The sequence below is a fragment of the Malaya genurostris genome, chromosome 3 (assembly GCF_030247185.1).
Source record: "Malaya genurostris strain Urasoe2022 chromosome 3, Malgen_1.1, whole genome shotgun sequence".
Classification (NCBI taxonomy): domain Eukaryota; kingdom Metazoa; phylum Arthropoda; class Insecta; order Diptera; family Culicidae; genus Malaya; species Malaya genurostris.
The window spans coordinates 236879461-236903973 of NC_080572.1; the positions used below are offsets into that span (position 1 = coordinate 236879461).

Here is a 24513-nt window from a genome sequence, read left to right on the forward strand (position 1 = left end):
AACGATTATCGAACAAAGGCGAAGGGAAGCTAGCGATGATCATTGACATTCGTCGTGTTTTTTTGACATTCGAGCAACATTGATAAGTAGTCGAGATGAATTTTGTTTTTCAAGAAGATATTTGTGTTGAAAGTTAGTTTAGTTATATCGTTAACTTTGAAAGTTCACCGGGAGGTGTCATCGAATCAAATAATAATAATAATAATAAATTTGAAATAGTAATTATGAATAAAAATAATGAGACTACGTAGACAGACAAGTTTTCAGCATGGATCTAATAATATCTGGAACTTGGTATTACAGAATTTGCTCTATAGAATAAACTTTAAATTCAATTTCCCGCTAATAATTAATTCTTTTGCAAAACTTAAACTTGGTTAGAATTGCGTAAAAGTAATTTGAATATCTTTGGTACATTGTCGGCAACACTTCCAGGAATCTCACCAACCGAATACGGCCTCACCAAATAAAACATCTCAGTACGAAAATATCTCACGTTATGAAAGAAAAATAATTATTTTACTCGAGAGCGAAAGAGAAATATCTGCTAAAGTGCGTGAAAATAAAAACATCTATGCAGACACCAGCGTACGGAACGAATTGCGTCCATACTCACTCTCTCCGTTCTTCGCTCTGTTTATGCTACCTTTGCACAACCGCTCCCATCATTGCCCGGCATGCTTCGTGAACGAAGATGATTCCCCCTGGTAGAGACAGCTATAACCAACAAGCAATAAGAAAAGCAACAGCAACAGAAGCAGCAGTAGAACCGAAAACGGTGAGCGAGAAATAACAGATCATTCTGCGAGAGCCGCGTATTGTCGGCGACTCCTGCCTGCGGTCGAAGCGAGAGCGAAGCGCGGCCGACTGCCGGGTGATGACGATGATGATGAATCAGAAGAGAAGCAAACAAACAAGAAGTGTATTGAAAACTGGCCGCCGCTGCCAGCAGCCAAGTCGATGCCATTACAGCCATGATCGTGAGCAGAAGGGTTTTTCGTTTGGGTCGCGTTATCGTCATCATCACCGTCATCAGCGTCGTCATCGTCGTCGTTCTGCTGTCGATCGCTTTGTGTGTATTTCCCACTGCAAGTCCACTAACCTCTCGGGAAGTATTCCTATTCTGATACACGCCTAATGTTTTCGCCTCCTGATCGAGGAACGGTGACTTTTTTTCCTGCCGGGATGATAGTTTTGATGTGAATTACCTGTAATTGATTGGTTTGAAATGAAAGTTAGTGGACGGTGTTTTCAGTGTGATTATGATACGAAGCTGAAGTGTTACTGCGTCTGTCAATTCTATCAAATTGGTCCATTCTGTCAAATCTGTCAATGTCAATATCCGATATCTCTTTTAATTAATATTGCATTGGATATTGACCAGTAGGTCTGAGTCATGAAATTAAGTCTAATTACTTACGGCAGAGCATGCCGGAAATCAGTTACAAATGTCTTTCATATTTTACTTTTTTCTCTGACAGAAAACAATATGAATAATAATAAAATTCCAACAGGAGTTGGAATGGCGGTCAGGGTCTAATAAAATTAAAATCAAAACCATTATAAAAATCACCATCTCGTTGATTTGAATTTATGTGATTCGGATGATACATGATATCTGAAATATGGAAATTTACTATAAGCAGCATTGTTTTGTCGGGAAGTGGTTTTCAAAGGGCTTCCAAATGATCACACCTCACATTCCAACTGTTCCGAGTTTTGCAACCGGAAGGATGATTCAATGTGGTGGCCCGCGCCGTTGCGATGACGGATGTTGTCTGTGTGCGATGATAATGTTTCGAATTCCACGGAATTTTTCGGCTTTCGCAAGCCTGACACAATCTGTCTCACGCAAAGGGAATCAAAATATACAATATTCCAAGCTCACACGGATATTTTGCTGTGGTGCATGTACGAATCGCTCCATTCGGAGATAAGGCCCCGAAATGATGACACTATTGCACTGATGACTCGCTTGGCCTGTCCCGCGAGGGCACCAGCTGTTATGATTATCAGCGAAGCGGAACACAGAACATCATCGGCAGGCTTAGTGACAATTAGATGATGTTGCGCTTGGGGTTTTTTTTGTGTGTAGAATATAGGCCTCAGGCAAAATGTGCATGGAGCTGTAATCTATTGAGGCACTCGGTTTCAATGTCCGATTGTTCGACAGCAGTCACGAGTAGGATGCATTAGCAGTAGTTGTAATTTTGCATCATAATCTAGCTGAGCTCACATGTCTGTAAAATAATAATAATCAATTGTAAAAAAATTTAGTTTTAAACGAACAGAATTTTACCAGTAATGGTTCTTTGCATGGAATAAGTCCCGTTACGAAATTATTACTGGCCGAGAAGTAAATTCACACTTTTCCCTAAAACTTGAAACTTGATTATGACAATTGGTTAGCTATTCGTTCTGGAAAAAATTTCGACTGCCTGGACTAGATTTAAAAAGGCTAAACTGTTCTAACCATTTTTATTAAAATAGTTGACGAAAAATGATGAAGCATACAAACAAAGTATTACACTCTTGATTTTTACCAAATTACTCGAATTTTTCAATGAAAATGCCGAAAAACCTTCCATATCGAGTCATACACTGAAAAAAATTGACTAATAATTTTAATAAATTTACAAAAAAAAAAAATATTGTTTTCTTGACAAAAAAAAATTGCAGTGTCTTTTCTATCGAAAGATAAACTAAACTGAAAGTCATTAATTTAATTAATCTTAATTTGAGAGGAGATTTCACAGAATACTTGTCACCCGATATTTGCAAAAAGTATCAAGAATGGACAAGAAAAAGATTTACTTCTACACTTTTTTTCCTGAAACTGGTGTTTTTTTTTTGTGAATTGACTTTAAATTTTGAAACCCGATTTTTTCAGTGTAGGTTTCTAATATACGAATTTCGCGCAAAATCATGTTCGGAATTGGCAACGTACAGACTTTAACACACAAATTTGCTCACTTTATTTTTTTTCCAAAATTGATCTAGACTATCTTTTGGAAAGGACTAGACATTTTTACAACTTTTTTGCCCTTAATTAGGGTAGAAAAATGACAAATCGTACAAAGAATTTGTTATGCGGGTAACGTAAAATGTACAAAATAAGTTTAATTTTCGAATGAAAATACTGAAAAAATTACTAGTCGAATTTTACACTGAAAAAAATCGATCTTAAAAATTTGAAGTAAAATTACAAAAAAACGGCATTCTTTATTTGAATGAAATTTTGTCCCAACATAAAAAATTATGTTCCCTGCCAACCTTCCATACATTGTAAGATGGGCGTTTCGAAGGGAAAAAAGTTTCTCTAACAAAAGTATTTTTTATCCAACAATGATACTTTCTGCAAATATCGGGCAACTAGCAACAAGGTATTCGGTGAAATTTTCCACAAAAATTAAGATACATTAGAATCTTTGATGATTATGACTTTTTCGGTTGAGTTTATTTTTAATAAAAAGACACTGAATAAAAAATTCAGTTTGAACAAGAAATAGTTTTTGTAGGAAAAACTTTTTTTCCTTCTGGCAATGTATGATCGGTTGGTAGAGGAATTTAATCAACTTAAATTTTATCAAAATCAATAATGGTTTGTTTTGTAAATCGATTTTCGAGATGACACTAAATCTTCAGCGGATCTGCGAACTATTATTAATCGGGACCACGGTAATTTTTGAGTAAATATACTAACTTTGAAAATATTTGCTTAGGTTTTAAAAAAATTATTGAGCTAAGTCGTGTTTTCGATTGTTGTTTGTCATACATTCAAACTACCATTTACGTACGCTTTTTTTACGTCACCTAGTTTTACGTAACTCTTTTTATGAACCAAATCCCAAATGATGTAATCTTTTTTACGAAACGAATTCCAAAAAACGTAAACTTTTTTTACGAACCTACTCAATAAAAAGAGGTTTTTTCAAATCAAATTAGTTTAATGCAGTAGATAAGGATTTTTTTCAGTATTTTTATTCGACTTTTTTTGTTTGGAAATGGTTCGGTTAAAGTATCAACACTTCACGTAATCTTTTTCTCAATTCTCATTTACTTCTTAAGTTCCCGCATCAGCATAACAAAAAAAGATTTCGAATGAACGTAGAACAAAATGCACCGATATTGGCTGATATCATTTCCGCACAATTTTAGAACAGTGGCATGAAGCAAAATTCAGCCAAAACTGTGGTTTTTCATCGTGTTGCACCCAAAACGGCAAATAACCCTTTCGGAAGGGCATAATTCGTATTACTGTTTTTGAACTAGTTGATTTTAACAACAAAATTTCCAAAATAACTACCAAATTAGTAGAAATTCAGAATTTATTTTGCTGAAAAAAAAATCTTGTTTTTAGAGAATGTGTTTAGTTGGCGAATATCCTGGACACAAACCAGCAAAATTTCATACCAACACGAAATTCACATTGGCACTAATTTTGTGTTTAAAATCAGAAAATTTAACTCCATCTATCTGTCACCATCACTGTTGAAATACAGCACAAAGAAAACAAAATTGAAATTGGTTTTATTAACAAGTTTATTAGCCAAAAACTCTTGAGAAATGTCAACGCAAAACAATTCAACATTAGTTGAATAGAAATTGAGTGTGCCTTAGCTAAAAAATGACATCACGTATAATAGTGAATTCAACTAAAAAATAGCCATTTCAACTAATTTTTTATCATTATTAAAGAAATGAGAATTGAAAATTTAAATTAGCAAAAGTGAAATCAACTTATTTTTCCGCCAATATGCTGATTTCGGTATTTCCGTGTAGTGCATTAATTTTTTTTCTCATGCGGATTCCCAAAGTTATGCGGTTTTTCAATGTTGATTCCCAAAGCTTTGCACTTTTTATGGGTTTTAATTTAATGAAGCATAAAATATCTTAGCGCTAAAACTTTTTTATCATTTGGTCTTTTATACAACTTTTTTTTAAATTTTATGCGGTTCTGAATTGTGTTTATCTTTCGCTTAGCTTCGCAAAGGATGCAGACTTTTGATTGGAACCTGGGAGTTCCAGTTGCCGCTTGGCGTGATGTTTGCACTCTGACAGCAATCTTAGATCTTTCTCACAGATATCTCAGCAGATGTCGATAAACTTGAGCTCATACGAGAAAGCTATGATATGGTCACAGAGATCAAGTTCAAAAATCAAGTTCATTCCAAAAAAATGATCGTTTAAATGACGTAACCGACAAGGCGCGTGGCTCAATGATGACTCATCTGATTTAGACAATCTTAGGCTCGTTTGGAAGCTAAAATTAGTCATCAAGTCAAGTATAAATAAGTCATAGTGATGCCGGAGGTGTAACCGAATAAGTGACGCAACCGACAAACCGCACTCTTTCCTTTGTGTACAATCTAGCCAATGCAGGTTCAACCGATTTCGACATTCTTGGGCTCGTTTGAAAGCTGCAAAGAGAGCAATACAAAAAATTGAAGGCAGAAAGTAGAGCATCTGGATTCCCTTTCTTCGATTTGTATGAAACACAGGTCTTCAGTATGATAAACAATTTGTTCTGCACGGATGGAGTGACCAATTTGACTCAAGACTGATTTTTAAAAAGAATGAATGTATTTCTTGTGTATTTTTTCCATATCGTTCAGGTCGATTTGGCTCTTTTAATAATTATACACAAAAACCTATTCTAAATCCACCTAGTGGTGTGATAATACCTTTCTCTTCTCATTTAAACAGTCAAAAAAATATATAATAATATATTTTAATACAATACTACATTTGAACTTGATCATTGGCTACTTTTCGGAAAAAAAGTGCGGATAGAACAAAAAAAAACGCGTTTTGTCGCTTACGTCACACAGAACATTATATCTCCGGAACCGAAAGTGACAGCCACTTGATCTTCAAACCCGATTCACAACCCAATAATAGCTTTCAAACGAGCCTAAGTTTATTAAAATCGGTTCAGCCATCTTCGAGAAAATTGTGCGGAGGGAAAAATCTTTAAAAAAGGGCACATAAACATACATTTTTTCGATTGAGCTCGAGCTGAGTTGAATGGTTAATAATACTAGGGGTATAAATAGCTTCGATCAAAAGTCGGTTTCTCAATTGCCGGTACTTCTGGAACCGGGAACTTGGAAATACGGTTTTTACAGCGATTGCATAGCCTTTTTGAATGAGAAAGGCAAAAATAGAATAGTTTTTCAAGTATTGAAAAGATAACCAGGAAAAAGAGTCTCTAAATCGGAGCTGCGAAGACTCTAGAGTTATCTTCCATTCGACTCAGTTTGACAAGATCAGAAAATGTCACGGTGTGTATGTATGTGTTCTTTGTTACGCTTTATTCATCCGTTCAATTTTATTGAGTTGAGGATTAAGTTCGAAGATCGGATGGCTGGCACTGCCAGTTCCGGAGACATAATCGCATAAGTGGCGTAACCTACAAAACGCAATTTTTTCTCTCTGTTCAATTTCTCGAAGATGGTTGAACCGATTTTCACAAGTTTAGACTCGCTTGGAAACTTCCTTTAGATTGTGAATCAATTTTGAAGATCAATCGACTGGATGTGACAGTCGGTTCCAAGGTTACAATGGTATAAATGACGTAACGGTTTTTTTCGCCGCTCATTTTTTTCGGGGATGGTGGAATCCACTTCAACAATCCTAGGCTCGTTTAAAAGCTGCTATTGGTCCATAGATCGAGTTCGAAGATAAAATTGTTGACAATTCCGGTTCCGAAGATAAAATCGTATAAATGACGTAACCGACAAATCGCGTTTTCCCTTTCTAAAAAGAAATACTATGCAATCACTGTGAAGACCGATTTTTGAACGGAGGCCCGGAGGGCCAAGTGTCATATACCATTCGACTCAGTTCGTCGAAATCACAGAATGTCTGTGTATGTTTGTGACAAATAATGTCACTCCATTTTCTCAGAGATGGCTGAACCGATTTTCACAAACTCAGATTAAAGTGAAAAGTCTTATAGTCCCATAGATCGCTTTTGAATTTTATCCTGATCTGACTATCGGTTCCGAAATTACCAGACAATATGAGCAAATCTATGAGAAAAGGCGCACTCAATATTCTCGGAAATTTCTTAACCGAACCGATTTCTACAATCTAAGATGCAAATGAAAGGTCTTAAAATTCTTTAAAAACTCTCAGAAAAGTATATCCCGATCCAACTTCCGGAGTTAACATACAGCGCGATAAGCGAAAAATTTTCAATTTCATGTGTATTTTTTTCAAAAGTAATGGCGTATTGTTTATGAAACTTACTGGTAAATTTATCTCGTTGAGAAACTTTGTTAGTTAGTAGATATATAAATCTACTTTGGAACTACTAGTCCTTTCTCGCTTCCGAACGCACCGATAATAGTGAAGAAAACCTAAAAAAACGAAATTCACTTCGATTTCTCAGCAACGGATAAACCGATTATCACGATTCATGATTCAAATTAAAGCTCTCATTGTATTTGAATATACTGCGAGAAAACATCTTGATTCGACTTCCGGTTGCGAAATTAGATGGCGATGAGTGTCGAAACTTGCAAACTGTCATACAAAATGATGCAAAACCGGAACGCATCGGTACGTGCTGGTACGGAAGAAGAAAACATCACCGCTTAGCACACAGCGTGCTTTGTTCAATTTTGTATAGCGTGCAGGGTTGCCACATTTGAATCTATATTAACTTGACATAACTGGTTACAAATGGAAAAGGTTATAGTAGTTTATACCCAAGAAAGTATTTTGGGATGCGTGTGGAGTGATATTTACCGACTATCTTGAGAATGGAAATACCATCAACAGTGAATATTATATGTTGAATATAACATATTGAAGACTGAAATTGCAAAGAAACGACCGCATATGACAAGTCAATTAAATCAATGGCAAAACTACATGAATTGAACTTCGAATTACTCCCACATCCACCGCATTCACCAGGTTTGGCTCCCAACGACTACTAGCTGTACTCCGGAGATATAATCATATAAATGACACAACCGACAAACAGCACTTTTTTCTATCCGCATACTTTTTCAGGAAGTAACCAATGATCAAATTGACATGTATTATTACTGATACTTTCGGTTTCGAAAATATTGTCAGATATGTGACGTAAGCGCTGAAACCCGCTTTTGTGATTCAACAAATTTAAATGAATTTAAGTCAGAAATTATCGTAATGACAAGTGAATGGCATTATGACACCACTAGGAGGATTGAGTTTTCGGATGCGGATCTAGGGAGTTATGTTGATTCTGTAGTTGAATTCTTGAACTTTACAGGCAGTGAAACTGTTAAATTCGAAGATACTCTGGTAAAATCAAGATAAAAGAATAAAATAAAAGATAAAAATAGAATAATTACCACTAGGGAAGATGATCGCTTGTGATCTTTTCCTATAAATATCACTACTGATCTTACCCTTTTAGGATCGGCAGTGATTTTGAGCTACTATTATCCCTGATTTCTGTAAAATCAAATCGCTGGACGATTCGATCAGCTTTGAGCATTGTGGAAGAAAATTACATATGAGCAAGATCGAACATGAGTGCCGATTGATTTACGTCTAAAATTGTTGATTCCGATGAGGAATTTAAAAAAATTAGTTACAGCAGTAATTTTTAACTAAGAATTACGCGTATTAATGAGACTTTTAACATCGTTGCCAATTTTGTATCTTTGGGAAGTTTAGTGATGGGTGATAAAGAATATAAAAAAGTATTACACCAATGATTTATATGCATGAGGGTGCTCAAATTGGGAAAAATAGTCAATTTGTAACTTTCAGGAATGCTCCAAATATACTACGCCAAATGGTGATTCTAGCGACAAAAGACTTTGTTTTACTTCCAGTTGGTTGATGCTGATGATGATCTTCATGCACTATTTAGATTAAACCCAATAGAACGCCATTTGACATGAATTTGATTTATAGAAGTAACAGGAGCACAGCATTTGGCGCAGCGTGCGATTGAATTGGCGTAGAATTCTGCACTTCTGTTACATCTGTGTATTCAAACTAAATAGGGTAATATTAATCAACTGCGTAGCACGCTTTGTGATTGGACATGTGTTTCTTATCATTATAATTATTATTTATCGCAGCATGTATGCTAATATTGTTAGCTGTTTTAATTGATGATATTACTCTACCACGACGATATTACTGAATAAAGTTCAAATACATCGCGAGGCATGGAATTTCGATGCGACCGACGAAATAAACTCACCTAACGAGCCTAAAATTATTGATAAAATTTAGCGATAATCAGTTTTGACGTTTGCGTCACTTTTACCATTATATAACCGGAACCGTAAGTGACAGCCATTTTAACTTCAAACCGGTTAAATGAACACAGAGTAGTATTAAAACGAGCTTGAAAAGTGTTGAAAAGTTGATTCCGAATCAGACAGTGATACTGATAACGATGAAGACATTTGAAAATTCTAAGTAAAACCGAAATTTATCTTACAAAAAATCATCTACAAAGTATCAAAATTCATTATGATATCTACAATAAATATGTTATATGAGAAGATAATACTACACGGAACGACCGAAATTAGCTCTGCGCCTAATTCGTATTACTGTTTTTGAATTAGTTGATTTTAATAACAAAATTTCCAAAATAACTATAAAATTAGTTAAAATTGAGAATTTACTTTGCTGAAAAAACTCTTATTTTTAGAGAATGTGTTTAGTTGGTGAATATCCTGGACACAAACCAGCAATATTTCAATCCAACACGAAATTCTCATTGACAACTAATTTTGTTATTAAAATCAGAAAATTTGTTTCTATTTATCTATCACCATCATTACTGAAGGACAGCACAAAGAAACAATACTGAAATGGGTATTATTAACAAGTTTATTAGCCAAAAACTCATGAGAAGTGTCAAAGCAAAACAATCCATTAAAAAGCTAAAAAGGAGAGTCTTATTGAAACTGCTTGAAAATTGTTTTGATGTTTTTCGCATGTGTTCGATATATCTTTATTTAAAATTCTAAACCGATATGTAAAAATGTCGTAAACTGTTAGAGGAAATCGTATTTATTCAGAATTTGTGTGCACTTGAAGCGATTGTGCGTAATAATGTTTTTACGCGGAACAGTGAAGTGAATTTCGAATGTTTCACTCTAATTGTGATGAAGTTTTTTTTGTGTCTTCAAACCTTCCGAGCTGCGCCGTCCGGTGTACTACTTGTATTCGGTTTTTGTTTTCCGAGTGCTAAAAGTTTCAGTGAGAATGAAGAAAACAGTGATTTAGAAGAAAAAAATTCAAAAAGATGTTTATGTTTCGTTTATGTCTTTTTCTTAAATACAACATCGTATTTATACCTGCCAATATAGAAAAGACAACCGCGTCCGAAATTTTTTCGGCAGTAGTGTGCCATCTAGTGGCTAGTAGTCATTACGGTGTTACCGTTTCGGTGACAGGGCGCCATATAGCTGCAGATTGCAGAAGCCAATTCAACCATTCATATTGGTTGAAAACAACATGTTATTTCTTCAATTCAACTAAAAAATTAGTTGAATGGAAATGAAATGTGCCTTAGCTGAGAAATGACAGCACGTTTATATTTCAACAAATATTTTATTATTATTAAGGGAATGAGAATAAAAAATCTAAATTAGCAAAAGTAAGATTTTTTTAGTTGTCTCAAAAAATAACTAACTAAAATCAGCAAATCAACTAAATTTTTCGCGAAAATGCTGATTTCGGTCGTTCCGTGTAACTATTTTTTTTAGCTGTGAATCAAAAAACTTGCTTATTTCCACTCCTCGTTTGACGTCCTATTGCTGATATGTAGTTAAACCCTTTAAAGAGATCGCTTTAAAATAAAACTAATTCCACTATGAAATCTCTACTATTGTGCCACTAATGTCAAGAGATAGTAACATACTAGTAGATCGGTATTTGCAGCTTTTACCAGTGTATCAGTTCAAAGTCTTTAAAGGTGGATTCAAATTGACGTTAATTCATCCAGTCTTTTTGTCTACACGTTTTGATAAAAAACAACTATAAATTAGATTTTTTCACCTTATCTGTAAATAACTCGACGTATAAAGAAAAATATGTCTTATGAGTAAGAGTTACTGTAAAAATATTTTTTCCATTCTTATCATTAGTGTTTTAACATATTCAGATGTGTGCAATATCATACTATGCCACAAGGATGTAATTGACTGTTTCCAAAGACTAATGGATTTGGATACAATTGGTAAGTAACAGGCATTGGATGCAAACTGGAACATTGGTAAGATCAGAATATGTTCATTATTTATACAAAACCGTTCTAAATACACGTCGATTGCTTGTCTTTCTGTAATGTTTGAATCCATTTGATGCAAACATTTCATTAAGGCGGGGCTGGTCGATGGAAAAATTCCTGAGTCCAGGGCATCTTTTTTCGATAAACCGCTGCCCGACAGTGGGGCTTGGGATAGGTTAAACACACATTGGACTTTATTTACCCTATGAGCCTCCAAACAAAGAGGAATGAATTTGTGGTTCTCGCAGAAGCAATATCGAATAGAGCTGTTCTTATGCAGTGACACAAACTGCAATCGGTTTTCAATCAACCAAAATCAACTTAAAAAGATAGTTCAATTAGTTCGATTAATACCTTTTTCGAGTATCACTTACGTCGTAGAGTACACATGTTGGATTTAAACTTAAACTCGTAGCCTTGTTTTCCTTGGTATGATACTGAATATTTATCATCTTCTTGCAGTTCGTTTGGTTCTGGAATTTCCTTGAATACTATTGCTATTGCTATTCCTTTCTTCGCAAGCTCTGCACCGGAAAGTTATTACCGAAGACTCGACGGAGTACTGGTTTAATAACACATTTCGGTTCAGTGGGTTTCCAATCACTTACCTTTCGCATTTTGTTGACCGTTGTCCATTGATGCAAAAATGTAAACACAGTTCCGTCCGGTCCGTGTCCCTGTTGCCGGTGTCTGTCTGTCTGTGTGTGTGTGTGTGTGTGTGTGTGTGTGTGTGTGTGTGTGTGTGTGTGTGTGTGTGTCTGCGTATGTGTGCGAGCGTAGATCCTCCAAACCGGTTCTCACCGTCAAGGTAGGTGATTAATTCAGCTCGAGTGAACGCAATCAGGTCTGCTTTCAAGTTTGCACATTGCACACAGGGTGGTGGTGGTGGAGGTGGTGGTGTACCAGACAACTTCACCACAGTAACCAGAAACACACGTCTTCTGCCGGTGTCCTTCCACATCGGTGCTGTCGTTGCCGTTGAAGCGGTAACGCAGTACCAGGTTTGACCATGTCAAGCTCAATCTACCAGAAGACATACTTGGATCTTAATGTGCATCCCATTTCGGGTACTTCCGTTCCCGAACCCCGGGGTGACCATCTGGCACCGGTGGCTGCGAAAACCGTCATTTCATCTAGTCTGTGATTTAGAAGTTGAAAATTAATTTTTTGGTTGGCTCTGGCAAAAGTGAAACATGAATTTTTGGAACTGTCTCCCGGCAGCCAGGATCTCGCCGAATGGGCCATGAAAGGTACAAAAAAGTACCTCAGAGGTGACGTTGATTCGGCGTCTCACCGTCGCAAATGAAGGATCGGAAAAGTTTTTAATTGCTTCAGGGAAATGTTGGGAAAATTAATTGCAAATCGGAATCAAATATTATTTATGAGCGTGGAAAAGGTAAAATATTAATTCCTCGGTGCAGCCAGTGCGTTTCGAACGATTGTATTTTCATAGTAAATGGGATGGGATTTTTCTACCAAAACGAAAATGCCACAATTGCAATCCGATATGCACTGAACTGTGGCGAACCTAAACAGCAAAAAGCAAACAAAAACATAAATCCAACACCTCCTTTATATTAGCTAACCTGTCCGAAGCAGGGTCAATCGAAAAAAATTACCATTTCGTCAACAAATCGTAACGCATTTGCCATCAGGACAAATTTGGACAACAATCTGCCAACCTGCAATCATGTCCGTTTGACGCCAGCCGTAGTTTGCCCAATGGACTGGAGACGGACGGACGGACGGAAATCGGTCAGCGGGTTAAGGTTAACCACTAATAATATCACTTGAGCTTTGCTCGCACTTCTTTTCCTTGGCTTTTACAGCGGCGCTTTGTTGATGTTAATTGCTTTACGGTCCCTCGGTCGGCGATCGTCGCAGGAGTGCAGCAAAAACAACAACAACAACAACAAAAACAAACACCTGCTTTAAGTTGTTTCCAGCTTCGTTGAAGCTGGTCGTCGGGAATGGCACTGATAAATCATTTGCATACAGGGATATCACTACGATAAGACTGATTGACTGTGAGAAGAACCTGTTTGGTTATGAAATTTTGACAGGCTGAAGAGTGAAGTACACGAAAAAATTGGGAGACACAAACAAGTGTACAAGTAGAATTAAACCAAAACTAGAACCTTAATTTATGCCAATTTTATTTGTGTGTAAAAAAAAACAGATTTTCTTCTAGTCCATGCTGACTCATACGGAACCGCAGCGGTCCAAAAACACCGGAGTTATTCCAGATCGCGTTGGGGTATGTCTGTTCTGCCGTTTGAAGTATGTTATGAAGCTGGCAAAAACTAGTTGATCAAACAGCTTTAAGTATAAAGTACTTTGAATTTACATCAAAATCTCGAAAATATGCAGATCAACTAAACTGGAGATCCCAAATTAGTTTTGATTTTAACAACTTGAAAAGTCCTGAGATGAAATGCCGTGTCAAATTTCAAGCACAATTCTATGGGACCACAATCCGGATTTACCGGAATTGGACATTGCATTTTATGAGCTCTAGTAAGTCCTTCACACTTTATACAATTTCCGTATTAATCCCATACTTATATAAAATTTTATGTATCATAAACTTCTAAGAGCAGAACAGACATACCCCAACGCGATCTGGAATAACTCCGGTGTTTTTGGTCCGCTGCGGTTCCGTATGAGTCAGCATGGACTAGAAGAAAATCTGTTTTTTTTTGACACTGGACGCTTGAAAATTGGTCAACGGTATCAAGAGTTATGATTTTTTGAAAAAATAAATTCGATGAAAATCCCTACCCGAGTATTTGAGTGTTAATGTCAAAATGAGAAATACTTATGTTAGGCTAAAATTGAACAAATGCGCGGATTCTCATCTCATCCTTTGAGTTAATGCATTGAACAGAGATCCCTCTCGAATGGCTTCTGCATAATGGATATAAGGTGTCACGTTTTCTGTTCTAGATATGATTCTTGCTTTCGATAATCGATAGAAATGCTCACTAACCAGAATTTGGTATTGATAAACTTAACACAATGTAGAAGAGCTTCTCTTCTAGAGTTGTTCATTCGGTTCGGATACATTACAATTTGTATTTAACCCAAGTAACCAAAAGCTCGTAAAAAATGGCTGAAGCATCATATAAAGCAATTTGAACAGTGTGTTTTTAAGGAATTACTCGTACTTGAATGTTCACCCGACGTAACACAACAAACTATGAAGCAGTTACTTGTACAGCTTTTAAGCAGCGAAGAAAGGAAATTTCCTACGAACTTTTTCTGTACGTTCAAGTTGCCAAAAAGTGCCACGCGTACTTTAGAGCTCTAATGAAGTGGATATTTTTCAGCTACTGTGGAACTTTTGGTTGCTTGGAGAGGCAACGCTTAAATTTTATTTTGGCATTGATCTTACCAATTTGAACATTCTTCTCAAAATATGAAATATAAAATGGCAGTCTCAATCCATTATGGTAATCATCTTGAACATTGATGTAATTGCCACTTATCATGTGCGCTTAGTGTAATCTAGATCATTCTATAGCAAAATGCAGGGAAAATTTCTTCACAATCTTTTTATTGATTCAATAATTAATTATCTGATTTGTTAAACTCACACCCACGATAACCAATATTATTTATAAACTATGAAGATTACTCTTTGTAAATCGAAGGTAAAAATCATTACTTTAGTGAAAATCCAAAATAATTTGATTTGCTTCGTGCACTTTCGCTGTGTGAAAATCGTTCGAGAAAAATGTTCCGAACTGTGCGAAATATCACAGAGAGTTCCACAATTTGATCCTTCTAAAAGGCAGAAATGAATTCTGTACAGCATCTTGATAGTTTCTTTCAATGAAATATGCAAATCCGAAATGAGATAATCGACGTCAAAAATTGTTGAAAATTCTAGTAGTGAAAAGGGGGAAAATTTCACAATTCACACAATCGATCAACTATCAATTCGAATTCGAAAGTATCAGAAAGTATTCGTATTCACGACATCCATTTATGTCTCTGACATCACACACCCGTACTTTTTCTCCTGCCGATGGTATAGCTAGTCATTGAGTAAGCAATAATTTTGATACTCTATTAAGCACGTGGCTCGAAATGACGAATCACATGGATCAAGCATGCATGTGAAATCTCCACACAAAACAATTCGTTGCGCGCCAAACGATTTTTTCAACAATCTGCGATTTTTTTTTCGGCGGCCAAACACATATCCTACTCTTTATGCGCCAAACATCTATCGGTGATCTAGCAGGCATAGGCGACTTTTTCAACGGAAAATTCCATTTCTAATACAAAATAACTTCATGGATTTTTCCTACTTTTCCGATAAATTTTTCTAATTTTTTTATAGAGGAACCCGGAGGTAGAAACTAATCAAACGAAAAAAGAATCTCTGCATTTTTCTATATGTAGATAGATAACGCGATTTTCGAATTAGCTTACGCGATAATCACGTAAAAAAAGCTTGTGCAAAAATAATTCAAACTCAAAACAAGCATCAGACAACTGAGTATTGTGAAATGTTCATTACTGAATTGTTTAGATTCATATAATCTAGTTAGGACCGTGGGCATCCAAGAATTCTCTGGAAATAAGAAATTAGTTTAGTTTTCCAATGACTGAGTTGAAACATATATAGAAGAAGCCAACTGAATGAAAAACTCACAGAAAAGATGATTTTTGATGTGGAACACAACTTTATTCTCTAAATAAGGGTGCAAATCGGAAACTCAAAGAAAAATACACGTATAAATCAGGTTTTAAACACTTACATCTGAGTCTATTTTGTATCAATTATTATTATAATTTCATCATTTGATTGGAAATATTTCGAAAGTTTCGATTTGAATGTATCAAGGCACGTATTTTCAATTATAAACGATTGAAATTTTGATTAGTAGCGAGCAGTGTCCTTTTTTGTCTCCAAAAAATCTCCGGATTTCCCTGCCATAGACGACGGTTTTGAAGAAGTAAGCGATATATCAAAGGGAAAGCATCGCTCTGATTGGTCAATCGATGCAAAAGCAAAGCTGTTGGAAGCACGCGAATCCATAAATAGAAGCGAAATTATAGCTAACGTTTCATTCTTACGCGTAGCATGCTAGAGGTAGATTGTTGCTAGACAGCAAGACAAAAAGTGCCATAAAACGATTTGAAGCTTTAATTGGTATGCTCTGATCTTGTGTCATGAAAGCTCGGATGAAATTCCATGTTATGTCGTTTAGCCGGAGAAATTTGCAACAACCCCAGGGTAAATTTTGAGTGCTTAAGAATAATTCCTAATTCATATAAGACGAACTCGATTAAGAATGAGAAAAAGTTTATCGGTTTAACCGAAATCGCAGAATGGTAGAGATATTTAAAGCTATAAAAATAACTGCTTGCATACAACACTTGAACACAAGCTTGGCGAAGAGAAGCTCAAATATCAAAATCCGTATCGCAAGTATGTACAAAGATATAATTGCATACATTCCGAATATTGATGTAATCACGAGAAAGATACGCTCAGACACAGGACTCAAATCTGCGTTCCTTTGTAATCCATGTATACGCGTTTACCATTTTCGCAACCCTGGGCTGTGGTAAACACAGTTCTACAACACTAGTCTTCTCGCTCTATACCTATTTTCAGTTCAAGCACGAATTTTCCGTAACAATCTGATTCTGGTATTGGAAGCGCAAATTTTCCGTCTTCAAATCACCTAGAAGCGTTTTGCTTTAATTCTGAGCCTACTTTGTTCATAACAGCTTTGTCTGCAAATGAAATAAGTTTACACCCAAACCTCCATTTACGTAGTTTTCAAAGTAAAAAAAATTACGTTATTTGGAGTTTTCAACGCAAAAAGAGTTTTTTTTATGTATATGTATTATTAGATATGTATAATTTTGGAACGGAAAATTTTGGAACGAAAATCATCAGTATTTGCAGGAAAAGGATGTTCTAAGTCTCTTCAATATCCAAGCTAGTGACCTCCGAATCATCGATATCCATTAGAAAGCATCAGAATATGGATATTTTCGGAACGGGTTAGATGAGTAGATGTCGGAAAGCGGTGTTTGAAATCATTTCCAATTCCAAAATGACGAATTCCGGTTAATTGCTATTACTTGAAAACCCTTACAATTGCTGTCGATATTACTCAAATTGCTCGAATACCTTCACAATATGCATATTTTCGGAACGGTTTTCATGAGTAGGCGATTACTTTACAGTAATTCAATATCTGCGGATATTTATTACAGCCGGATTTGATGAAAAATACTGAAACATCAATCAAATCAGTTTCAAATTATCAAGACATTTTAAGCTAGACAGCGAATGAGGGCCAATTGTCAAAACTCAACATGTTTTTCAAATTTGAAACAATAAACATTGCCCTAAATAAAACGAAATTCTGAATATAAATAACTAGAGAAGATTGCAATGACATCTTGAAATTCAGAACCACCTCAAACATCGTTTTCCTACATCCATTCATCTAATCCGTTCCGAAGATCCTCATATTGTAAGGGTTTTTGAAGAATTTCAACGAACCGGAAGTCGCCATTTTGAGTTTCCGAAAAACCTCAAACATAATTTTCCGGAATCTGAACTTGAACTTGAACTTGAGCGACCACTCCTGGTTGCTACTCCGTTACTGATCGGGATTAGCTGAAATTGTACAGGGAGTTTCTAGATGATCCAACCTTAGACTGGTAAATCATCCTTCAATGTACATCTTCTGGTAATCCCAGAATTCATTGATCGTCTAAGGAATGGGAAGGGATGTTAGTCCAACACTTGTTGTTACTAGAGGCCGTATATACTACTGCGCACTTCACAAGTGTCACGGAAGACATAATTTTCCGGAATCTGTTCTTTAAACCCTTTCTAAAAATACCCATATTGTAGTAATTTCCAATGAATAGAAATGAACCGGAAATCATTTTCATTGTTTTCAAAAACCTCTTTCTACGAAGCAGGTTCGTAAAAATAGTTTACGTTATTTGAGATTTGGTTCGTGAAAAGAGTTACGTACAAAGAGGTAACGTATAAAAAAGTCTTCGTTAACGGAGGTTTGGGTGCATTAGTTTGAGATAGGCTAGGTTTTAAAGTGATTTCACCTTCGATCATGATAAATATTCGTACCAATTTTTCCAGGTCCGAATTTTCTCGTGTTCAACTCACATTTGTGCTTTCCCTAGAGTTCATTGGTGGTCCGAATTTTCTGTTACCGGTTTCGGTTGCTCACGGTTGACCAAAGAAATCCGGCATTCGTTTTGTTGAAACAGTAGTATAGTACTGCAGATAGGACACGTCTAAAGTGACATGTGAAGCTAAACAATACTTTATACAGAACTGACCTATTCTATCTAAAAAAATTCTTGTATTTCTCCTTAACTAAACTGTTACCTTAAACACTAACGATTTTTGTATATACAATTTAATATCAATATATTTATAAAATTCGTACAGATTGATTCAATCTTTGTCAAACACCAATGCACATGTAAAGTACGGGTGATTGCGAAGAAATTTAATGTAGACATGTTTTTTGCAAAAATTGAGTAGATGCTACACCATTTTACAAATACTATACCTACTCAGAAATTCAGAAGTTGTATAAAGAAAAAGTTGGCCTATGTGCGACGGTTGTCACTTAAAGTCAGTGACACCGTGAATTTAAAAAAAACTGGATAACAAAACTAAAATTGCGATTTTTTTTAAATATGGGAACTGTTTATTACACAGAGTAGCAGGAGACCTTATGCATACGCGCTCTTTTTATTGCGCTGAGACAAATTTGTTCTCATTCTCAGAAGACAATCATGCGCAGGCGAAGAGCTTTAGTTGCTCTCACAAAAACTCGTTCGAAGGCAGAAATGAATGTACAGCGCTTCGTACGTTCTCAGCGCATTTATCCAAGAGCGAGGTTCGAGTGCTCCAGTCGCATTAGTATAGGCATCGCAACCTGCGCTAATTAATTCTCCAATAAGTCCCCGATCACAATATAACATTTAACCCTACATTTTTCAGCTGTTGTGTTTTCTGAGACTTGTTTAAGGGGTGTTTTATTTATTTTTTTCTTTGTTTTTTTTTTCTATAGTAAAACATTTTAAGAATATTCTGTGAAATTTTCAAGCCTATCGGAACCAAACTCAGCAAGTCATGGGCCTTTATCTTCGTTTATCTCATACTGCGAAGAAATAAGAACTCGGCGCATAGGCCCAAGACTTCTGGTTTGACTGACTTAAAAACTTGACAATACATTCTTGAAATGTTTCATTATAACAAATTATAAAAGAAAAAATATGATTTTTTGAAAATATTAGACACTACGGGCTCCCTTGAGTAGTAAATTGTTTCCATTGATTCTATAGACAAAAAAACTTTAAACGCGTTTTTCTCGAAAGCAGGTTTTGAAAGTCCGTGTCCATTGTCATTCAAAAACTACTGCACCAATTTTGTTCAAATTTTGCACACACTTTCTACATATTAAAAACCAGACCCCAGCGTTTTTCTTTTCGATTTTTGTTACTTTGGGGCGGTTTTACAGCTACAAAATGGCGGATTTTTTTTTCGTGAAAAATCGTAGTTTTCACTTTGAACAACCACCAAAAATTAAAAAAATTAAAAAAAATCAAACAGAAACGTTGGGGTCTAGAAAAACATCTACTCTAACTATGCTGCTTTAATTTTTTCGCTTCTGATTAGTCTGCGCTGAGATACAGTGGACACCGTAAATCATGATTTTCAAGAAGTGTTCTCAAAAATACCTCTTCACCGTCTTATTTCTCAATATTTTTCCACGAAAAAATCACAAAATGTTGTTGAACAATAATTCTGAAAAAAAGATCCCAAAAATGATTATTTTTGTCATCATTTAGACTCCGGAGAAGTTTTTATCCGGTTATCCTATTCGAAGCTTTTTGCCGGTTCTTGCACTAAAAATGACTCTAAACGTTTTCTACTCTAGAAAGTTCAAGTTCGATTTTGGTATACGAAGTTACCATTATTCGGTTGTCGTATTCAAAACTACTTAGAGGGTTTCAACGATAAACTGCACTTATCAGCCATTCATATAACGGTCAATCACTTTTTGAAATCTGATATGTTTCGAATAGTACCACACGCAGAGGTTTTTTTTGATAAAAAGTTTTGTAAATTAATGTTTCATTCATCTCAACTTGAACATGGGGCCATAGATTTTTTTTTAGATTCAAAACAAAGTTATTATGAATTGAATTTTATTCAGATTTAACATCCAATTATGCAATTACAAAATTAAGAGTTATATAACCTCATGCCTCCTTTTAAGATTAGTTGATCAGTGATCTTTGAATCACATTGATCTTCCGTCACATATAATCGATAGTGATTTTGAGCTACTATTTCACCGATTCCTGTAAGATCAAATCACAAGCCAGCTGTCGTATGTTCATGCCTCGACTTGGAAGGATTCTTAGTGTCAGTAGGATCGTAGCACTAGCCATGCAATGATTCTGTACACTCTGAATCGGATGCAAAGTCTGTTGAAACAGAAAGGCTAAATTCCACGGAGGAATGTAATGCCAGGACTTTGATTTTCGATTAGCTTTGAGCATTTTAGAAAATCACATATCAGCAAGATTAGACATGAGTGCCGATTGATTTACGTCTAAAATCCTGATCGAATCCTAACTTTGACAGTTTTTTGTTAGCAACGTTTCGGTTCAGATCGCGGTGTAGAAATGAATTCAAAACATTCGTTGCGTCGGGTTTCTTCTTCCCTTCCTGAGAAATTCGATGTTTTGTGTGCACCGTGTAAAATTGTTTGACCTTAATTATTATTTCAGGGGAAAATTTTTGTTTCTGTAAAATATGAATATTCATGATTTTCAATATAAAGACATCAAAAATTTGATAAAAAAAATTAGTTTGTTAGCGGAATCGAAATAATTGTTTTTTTTTCTACGAGGTTCCTCACTTTCGTTACAAAATATCTTGATGTGTTCATCGTAAGCGCTGTCTTACGAATACTCCAGTTTTTTGGCAAAACAGTTAGAATTTTCATTCTCTCGGATTTAGTTGCATCTTTTGCATGAAATTTTTGTTCCAATTCGGTAAGATAACCTGAAGAGAAATATGGTTCATTCTAAAAAGGCAATCGATATTTTAAAATTTAAGAATTACAATGTTACAATGTAAGTAAATGTGAGAATTACCACTGAATATAGACACATTGTCATCAGTCTCAGAGGATTCAGAATCTGTGATCACTATTGCATCAGCAGAATTTTCCCTCACAGCTGAATAGTGAAAATTTGCATCATTTCGCAACTTTTCCAAAATTGTATGTCATCACTATTTTAATACTCAAGCAAACAGGCACGTACTCAGAGGGGGGGCCCGAGGGGCCCTGGCCCCTCCCGAAATCAGAAACAGAAAAAAAAAATGTTTGATTCGAAGCGAACAGTCTCAAAACTAAATAAAATGAAAATTAAATGCGGGGCAAAATGAACGACAATAATTAAAATACACTTAATTATTCTGGATGACTGGAATATGAAAGTGCGCGAGCTTACCATAGTTAAGCAAGATTCTGCAAGAGGACGGATATAGCGTGATAGGTAAGTCGATGTCTTTCACGCAGCCCGCCTGGGTTCGATTCCCAAACCCGAACATAGGATCAGAAAGTTTTTCTATCCCGAAGAGACGAATGACCATAAGGTTAAAACATCTATAATTGAAAAAAAAAAAGGTTCTGCAAATTAGAAAGATATCCTGTCGCTGGATCTCGCCCATACTTATGTAGGACTAAAAAGACAAGCGCAAGTGCACTTCGAGTACAAGTTTGGCTGGATCCATTATTATACGCCAGAGAAATAAATGATTAAACGGCAATGGACTGAAGTCGTCGCGGCATGAGTGTCTCGATCGGAAAGATCATTATGCCTATTTTCTGATTAAAGACCGAAATCGCTGTGAAAGGGTCTAACATGCAGCACATGAGCAACGCTACCATAGTAAAAATCAACGATTTAGTGCTCCAAATCTAAAGACATTCCCAAACCTAAAGACATCTCTGAGAAATCGATGTGAATTTCGTTTTGGAATTTTAGACCGCTACTTTCGAAATCTGATACCGAAACCTGTATAGCTAAAGTTAGTTTGTATGGCCATTAACCAATATGACCTACAAATTTAGAAGATGCTTTCCGTTCTCCACGAATCGAAGTAAGGGATCTATCTCGGACCACTTCTCAAAATTCATCACAAGTCTTGTGGATTTTTGTGCTCTAGAAATGGACATTTAGGCTGTGAACCATTTCGTGGTTAATTTTAACTTTCGGTTAACACTCGATGTTTTCTAAAATAAACCTGCTCGAAAGCATGGTTATTTTTGACAGATCGATGGTTATTTTCCGACACTGAAAAAAATCTTGCAAAGAAAATTCTAATATTAATTCTTTAGTCAACATTATTTCCAGTACAAAATAAACCCAAATAACTTTCCATCCGTCAAACTTTGAAATGGGCCGCAGTTTTAATTAAACTTAACTACTAGACGCAAAATAACCACTCAAGTGTCAGATTTTAACCAACAGTTAAAATTAACCGCGAAATGGTTCACAGCCTTAGAAGGTCTTAAACATGTGGGATTGAAATGGCATAACATTAAACGTTAAGAAATGTAATATAATAACTTTCTCTCGGTCATAGTCACAAATTTTATTTAAATATCTAATAATGATAGTTTCAGTGTAAAAGTTTAAGGTTTCTGTTAAAAACGCCAGTAAATGGCGCACCGGAAATTATCTACTTAAGCAATTTTCAGTAACATTATTTTTTTCATTCTGGGCCCCTCCCGAAACCAAATCCTGGGTACGGGCCTGCAAGCAAATCTTTTGCTCGCTTTCGCAAATCCAATTTTACTCGCTTTCTGCCTACACGGTGCCACGGTGCCCACAAAACATCATTTGCTTGAAAAAAAATCGTATTTCTCAGGAAGGGAAGAAGAAACCCGACGCAAGAAATGGTTTTGATTTGTGCTAACATGAGTCTTAAAGTTTAATGAGTTGCAGAGCAATGATTTATGATTTTTGAATTAAATTTTACACCGCGATCTTAACTGAAACGCTGCTAACAATAAACTGCCAAAGTTAGGATCAGGGATGCCAGGTCATTTTTTCAAAAATCTGTGATCAAGCCAAAAAAAAGGTCTCACTACCAACAATGTCTTTATATTGAAAATCATCGAAACCAACACGCTTTGTACCTTTTTCCTCTACCGCTCTGTACTTTTTGATGCTATGCCAAACTGTGCTCGATTTCAAAAATCTGTGATTTATTCCAAAATCTGTGAAAATCTGTGTCATTTTTAAAATCTGTGTAGAAAATTGAAAATCTGTGAAACACAGAATAATCTGTGAACTTGGCATCCCTGGTTAGGATTCGATCAGTGGCGCGATATGTGTCGACAAGTTAAGCCCACAATCGAGCGAGTTGCGCTGCGGTACGCTCCGCGCGTGCGGGTCGTGATTGAAAAATTCATTGTACCGAAAGTATTAATCTTTCCACTCTGAAACTTTGCCAAGATTAAGTTAAACCCCTAAGGCTTCTTTTTTAAACTAAAAAAAGAAAAAAAATCAGGCCCAAGTTTGAAATTTTTTTATTTGTTTATTAATTTTTATTTTTTTTCTTTGAATTAACTTTAACGGTTGTTTTATGGAATTTCTTATTTGAAAGCTTAGGAAAAGACGCACATTTTATGTCTTGGAATTTTTGTATCTTTAGTAGATTTTACAGTATAGGCTGTTGAAAAAAGGTTCTTTTTTGTAAACGCGAAATTTAAAAAAATCATATCTCAAAAATTTTACGTATCATATTGAAATAAAAAATACGTGTCGAATATTTTCGAGCTCTTTACCGAAAAAAAAAGTTAGATGAAAAAAAAAATTTGGGTGGCTGGTTTTGCGTGAAATTCCCCATATGTATTCTCTCCGTTGTGTTAAAGTTGTGTTAAAGTTTTTTAGACAAAATTGAGAGCCTTGAGAACAGCTGATTTTGTACAATGTGCTCCATCGTTGTCCACTTTTCGTTTTCTTTTCCTCCAATGCGAACGACCAGAAGCTGGATGATGCTATCACTTTTGTTTGAAGCGAAACTCACACCGCGAATGTTCAACAGCAGATAGGATTACAATTGAACTGGTTGTTGTTTTTTCTGCGTTTTATGAAGAACGGAACCTCATATTCGTCATTGACGGAAGCACTAGTTGAATAATGCC

At 35.7% G+C, this 24513-nt stretch overlaps 1 protein-coding gene across 4 annotated transcripts in view; it reads right to left on the minus strand.

Annotated features, from left to right (window-relative positions):
• The window catches only part of LOC131434652 (uncharacterized), a 554689-nt gene that overhangs the window by 325574 nt on the left and 204602 nt on the right, over positions 1 to 24513 (minus strand). Inside the window, exon 3 of one of the 4 annotated variants that reach the window (XM_058601599.1) lies at positions 1103 to 1208. The exons of the other annotated variants lie outside the window; for them this stretch is intronic. The gene's annotated coding sequence lies outside the window, so the exon portion shown is untranslated. The remainder of the gene's footprint in view (positions 1 to 1102; positions 1209 to 24513) is intronic. 4 annotated transcript variants of the gene reach the window in all.